The sequence below is a fragment of the Sapajus apella genome, unplaced genomic scaffold (assembly GCF_009761245.1).
Source record: "Sapajus apella isolate SASKATOON/1434 unplaced genomic scaffold, GSC_monkey_1.0 scaffold4, whole genome shotgun sequence".
Classification (NCBI taxonomy): Eukaryota; Metazoa; Chordata; class Mammalia; order Primates; family Cebidae; genus Sapajus; species Sapajus apella.
Genome location: NW_022436944.1, coordinates 38,443,452 through 38,449,451, shown reverse-complemented (window position 1 = coordinate 38,449,451; position 6,000 = coordinate 38,443,452).

The window sequence follows — 6,000 nt, the reverse complement described above, 5'->3', positions numbered from 1 at the left end:
GGAAGATAGATATAATATCTCCCTCTGGAACAGACGGAAGGTTTATTTGCTGTCCAATATAATAAATACACTGGTTTCCTCCTGGGCAACAGTTGGACAGATTTTGCTTGCATGAGGCATAAAGAAAAAGATTACAAAAGATTGGGGTTTCCTAAGCTGTGGTTCCTCAGCTATGATACAAACTCTTACATATGCATCCACCTGACTTGTTCAGTATCACTCCCATGGGACTTGTGGGGCCTATGTGAATATCAAGCTCATGCTGCTTTCGTGTTATGATTAATAAAGTCCTTTGTCTCTTACCCAGAAGTCCCCTGCTTCTACCTGCGTTCATGTGGCAGGCTAACCTGTTTGCCTGCAAGTAGAGTAAATCTCAGATCCTTCACAATTTTTGACAGAATCTTCCATTCAATTCCTCAGACACTTTGCTGTGAAATGATTGCTTACCCAGCCTTTGTGGACATGTCCAGTGTACAGATGATGAATTCTCTCTGCTCTAAAGCAATTCACAGTGTAAAAGGAAAGAGGTGTTTTCCCACCACCTCCATCACCACCGCCATCACCACTTGTGCTACCACCACCACTAATACTATCACCACCACCATTACCACCATTGGCAGAGAAAACTGATGCAAGTCAGTTTTCATATGTCTTTCTGCTGTCAATCTTCAAAAATCGTTCGCAAGTCTTTATCTGCCATTGTCTTCTTTCTTACTGCTTTTGCCTTTTGGGTTTATTCTTTGCTGTACTTCTAGTGGAGTTTTAGAAGGGAAAAATTGTTAGAGGTTTTCAACCTGTCATATTTGAACAGGAATGCCTAAATTTTTACTTTCTATCAGATGTGTTTATGTGTTTTTTTGTTTCTGTACATACTAATAAACTTAAATCTTCAGGGTCCTGCCTTGCAGGACAGCTGTCTGAATGTCATCTTATGATTAAGAATGGTGTATAAACCTTCACCCATAAAACCTTTCTCAGAAAACTTTTTTCTCTTTGGAGACTTGTTAGCCATCATTAACACTAGCATGCAAGTGGGCTTTAGGTCTTTTTGATAAGGAGGAGAAACCAGAGACTTCTTTTCAGCATCTTGAAAGATGATTTGCAATAGAGTACCTCCTGGAAGAAGGGGCTGAAGCTGCCATCTGAAGATACAACTGACTAATTCCCAATTGTACCTAGGGCTGGCAGAATGTTTTTTCACTGAGCTGAGGTGTGTATCTCTACAAGTCTCTAACGTTCCAGGAAATAAATAATGTATTGAACTCAATAATCTTACTGAACCTTGAGCTATTTCTAATCCATCCCTTGCAATAAAGAGAAAAAGCACAGCTTCTGCATCTTCTGCCCATTAAACAAGATTAGTTTACCTTTTCACCAGCTTAAACGAAACAGCAACTCAACGGTCCTCCTAGGACTAACCAAATAAGAAAATAGTGCTCTAATCAATGTTACTGCTTAGGCTTAATAGTTTTCTGATATTTGGTCTAAATTTTATTGCTGTCAGTTGAGTATCTCTTTTTAAGGATTCTAGTTGCCTCTCAATTATGTGCATATGTTTCACGTAATATATCTCCTTGTTGTAGATGGGTAAGGGGACACTGAGAATGACATTGGTTACTGAGATTTTCCTGTTATTACAATCAATGGTTTCTTTATGATCATTTTGTTAAACTAGGCATGTATTATATTTTTTATTTTGAGTTCGGTGAAGTCAGTGCTGTTGGCCACTTATCCCCATGTTCAGAATTTTCCTCCCATTTGATGAGAAAGTTGATAACAGTGTCTTTTCATCAAGGTGCTTTTAAGGTAATTTTAATGTTTTTGTTTAACATGGCTCAAAGAGCAACCCAAAAAATCAAGATACAGATGCTGATTAAAACACACGGCTGCCTGCTTCCTTGCATATTGGCCCAGTGCCTGGAAGGATTGTGCACCAGCAGGTGGATAGGATTGTGGCTGATACACCTGACGTGAGAATGGACTATAATGAAAGCCAGGCTGCACTCCAGTACAAATCAGGATCTTCGTGTCTTTGACTAAATCACTTCAGATCAAGCCTCTATTATGGCAGAACTAACTATGGGTTTCAAAATTAAAATCAGGAAGGACTTCAGTATCATTATGTTATTTCTACACATTGTAGGAATTTTATACTGGGGGATGATATGAAAATGGAGAAGATAAAAACCACTGTGGTAGATTGACTGCAAAAAAAAAAAAAAAGACTCCAATTCTTTACCCCTTCTTTGCCATATCACTTTGTAGTGCTCTCCCACTCTGACTCTGGCTTGACCAGGTAAATTGCTTGAGCCAATAGGATATTATCAAATATGGTGCAAACAGAGGCTTGAAAGCACTTACTTGTCTCTTGCACTCCTGCACTTCTGCCACCACCATGAGCAAATGAGTGGGCTGCCTGCTAGTGGATGAGAGACACATGCTCAGTCTCCCCAGTTACCTAGCCAATAGTGAGACAACCACCTGACATGTCAGTGAGTCCAATCTGGACCAGAGGAACTACCTTACCAAGACCAACATAAATTGCAGGTCAACAAACTAATAAGCTAAATAAATGCTAATTATTTGAAGCCACAGAGATTTGAGGTAGCACCACTGAGCATCATCATGGTAACTGACAATTCATACTACCACTGTTCAATTCAAAAACATTCACCATGTGCCTCGGAGGTTCTGAGATGATGCAAGCATGAGTAATGCTTAATAGTCCTTTCCTCAACGTACTTATAAACTAATAGAAAAGACTTGTAAACAAAGAACATCAATGTAAAGTATTGCTAAATATATGCACAAATGTGATGCTGTGAAACAGTACCCAGTTTCAATAGCTGTAAAGAATCCTTACAATGTGAAATGTATTACATTACAAGGGGTACATATGCACATATAGACATACGTGTGTTGCCTGCACAATATGGTACACAGAATCAGGGATACCCACTCAAACTACCATAGCAAATCGTATGTTTACTGATGTCAATATGGGTGTTTACTGTTTGATGCCAAAGGTTCACAATGTTCACGTATCTGCCTGTTTGGGATTGAGGGAAGGCTTCCTTGTCACCTTGAGCCCCAATCAGGAGGTCACTTGCCCTTTTGATGAGAAGGAAATAAAATACCATTCACCTTATCAAGGTTTGTGTAAAACTGTAAACAAAGGGAAAGAAGCATTGTGTCAGAGGCAGCTGAGCATCAAATAGAGACGGATCTAATCAGAAAGAAGAGCTGAAGCATCATTTTCTGGTACCTTGCTACTTGAAGTATGCTCTATGGACCAGCAGCATCAGCTTTACCTGGGAACTCATTAGAAATGCTCATCTCAAGTCCTGTGCCAGATACAATGAACCAGAATCTTCATTATAACAAGGACCCCGGCTGGGCGTGGTGGCTCATGCCTATAATCCCAGCACTTTGGGAGGCCGAGGTGAGCGGATCACGAGGACAAGAGATCAAGACCATCCTGGCCAACATGGTGAAACTAAAAGTACAAAATTACTCTACTAAAAAATACAAAATTAGCTGGGCGTGGTGGTGCACACCTGTAGTCCCAGCTACTCAGGAGGCTGAGGCAGGAGAATTGCTTGAACCCGGGAGGCAGAGGTTGCAATGAACTGAGATCGCGCCACTGCACTCCAGCCTCATGCCTGGCAACAGAGCAAGACTCTGTCTCAAAATAAAATAAAAAATAAAATAAATAAAATATAACAAGGACCCCAGGTAATTCTTACCCACATTACAATTTGAGATTAAAGTTTGAGAGGCACTAGTCTAGCCCAGCTGAGCTTCAAGTGACCTTATCCAAATATGAAGATATGGGAGCAAATGCAAGCATCATTTTTTTTTGCGTGTGTGTGTGTGTGTGTGTGTTTGTGTTTGAGACAGAGTCTCACTGCAATGGCCAGGCTGGAGTGCAATGGTGCCATCTTGGCTCACTGCAACCTCCGCTTCCTGGGTTCAAGCAGTTCTCCTGCCTCAGCCTCCCAAGTAGTCAAGGTTGCAGGTGCATGCCACCGTGCCTGGCTAAATTTTGTACGTTTAGTAGATATGGGGTTTCACCGTATTGGCCAGGCTGGTCTCTAGCTCCTGACCTCAGGTAATCTGCCCACTTTGGCCTCCCAAAGTCTGGGATTACAGACTTGAACCACTGCACCCGGTCAGTTTTTTTTTGCATTTGAAGGCATATTAAAGAGAAAGCGATATTGTTCAAAGCAAATAAAATAAAGGTAATAAAAACACTTAAAATTGCTATAGTATCAAGCAATAATCAAACAGCCATTTCTAAGAGACTGTATGTATACATATGTATGTATATATGTATATATATATATATATATACACACACATATATAGATATACACATATATGTATGTAAGAGTACTGTGTAGTGAATTCTCTATAAAAGTATATGTTAAACTGTGGGCCACTGACAAGAGAAATTTTAAAACTATTGCTTTAAAGTCAACATTGGGCCAGGCACAGTGGCTCATGCCCGTAATCTCAGCACTTTGGAAGGCCAAGACAGGCGGATCACCTGAGGTCAGAAGTTTGAGACCAGCCTGGCCAACGTGGTGAAATTTTGTCTTTACTAAAAACACACAAAAATTAGCCAGGCAGAATGACAGGCACCTGTAATCCCAGCTACTCAGGGTGCTGAAGCAGGAGAATCACTTGAACACAGGAGATGGAGATTGTGGTGAGCCGAAATCAAGCCACTGTACTTCAGCCTGGGCAACAAGACCAAACTCCATCTCAAAAAAATAATAAAAATTTTAAAATAAAAAATAAATTGAAAATATAAAAAAGTCAACAGTTGAATAAGCATATAAACAAAGATGGAGAAATAGTCACAAATGAAGATATTAATTTTTTTTTAAGTTACAAGCAAGACAAGAATAATTCTGGGTATGACGATTTATCAATAGACCTTGAATAAACAAAAACAGAGGACTCTGGAATGTACCAGACTAAAGCTGAGACCATTCTTGTTGGTTCTTAGGTACTCATATTCAAGCTAAAAATAGAGGAATATATATACATATACATATATATATCCTGCACTTCCAACAGTGAAGGATCAATCACTCTCAAATAATCTATTATGCCCATAAAACCTTGAGGTATAGAATCTTTTTAGATATTCTAAAGGAGATATCTGAAGTATGTGAGCACCAACTGCAAATTTCAGTGGAAATTAGTAGACTAAATCATGTAAGAAACATTCTTCCTCACAGTGGTTCTCAATCTTGGGGCCCCTTTGAAAATCTGTTAATAGCAAAGTGCCTTCTTCCTATAAAAATACACATATTTAGTTACAGAGAGAATTTTTTAGGAAAATAAAGAACCTCCAAAGCCATTCACAAACCACTTCCTCACAGTGCTGATCTCCAAATTAAGAGTCCCTAAAAGAATATGACCTTAAGAAAGCTTATTTCCTTGTGGGTGTGCTACATGTTATTCAAGTATCCATTAATTGGTGACAACTTGATATGCAGAGTTCTCATCTCACAGAATTAATAAAGCAGGGAACAAATTTAGCAAACGAAGCCTTGCAGTAATCAGAGGTGAGTTCCCAGTGGCCCAGTTCCCAGGTTCTGCTAGCGGTGCAATACCACCTTGCCTGTGCTTGATAGAGCTTTCTATCCTTCCTTTCTGTCTTATCTCCTTCTGTTGTAATCTTTTTTTAAAGTTTGGTAAAATGGATAAAATATAAAAGTTATGATCTCAATCTTCTTTAAGTGCGCAATTTAGTAGTGTTAACTATATTCATATTCACTGTAGAAAATTTAGAAACTATAAAAAAGAATAAAGAAGAACAGCAAAATTGTCCCTAAGCCATCAACCAAGAGCTATCTACTGTTAAGACTTTGGTGCTTTTCTCCTAGTTTTTCCTGTTACAGTATATAAATTTACATAAATATAAAAATGTGCAGTATGTATACATGTATATATATCTGCATATCTGTACATGATATTTCAAATTGG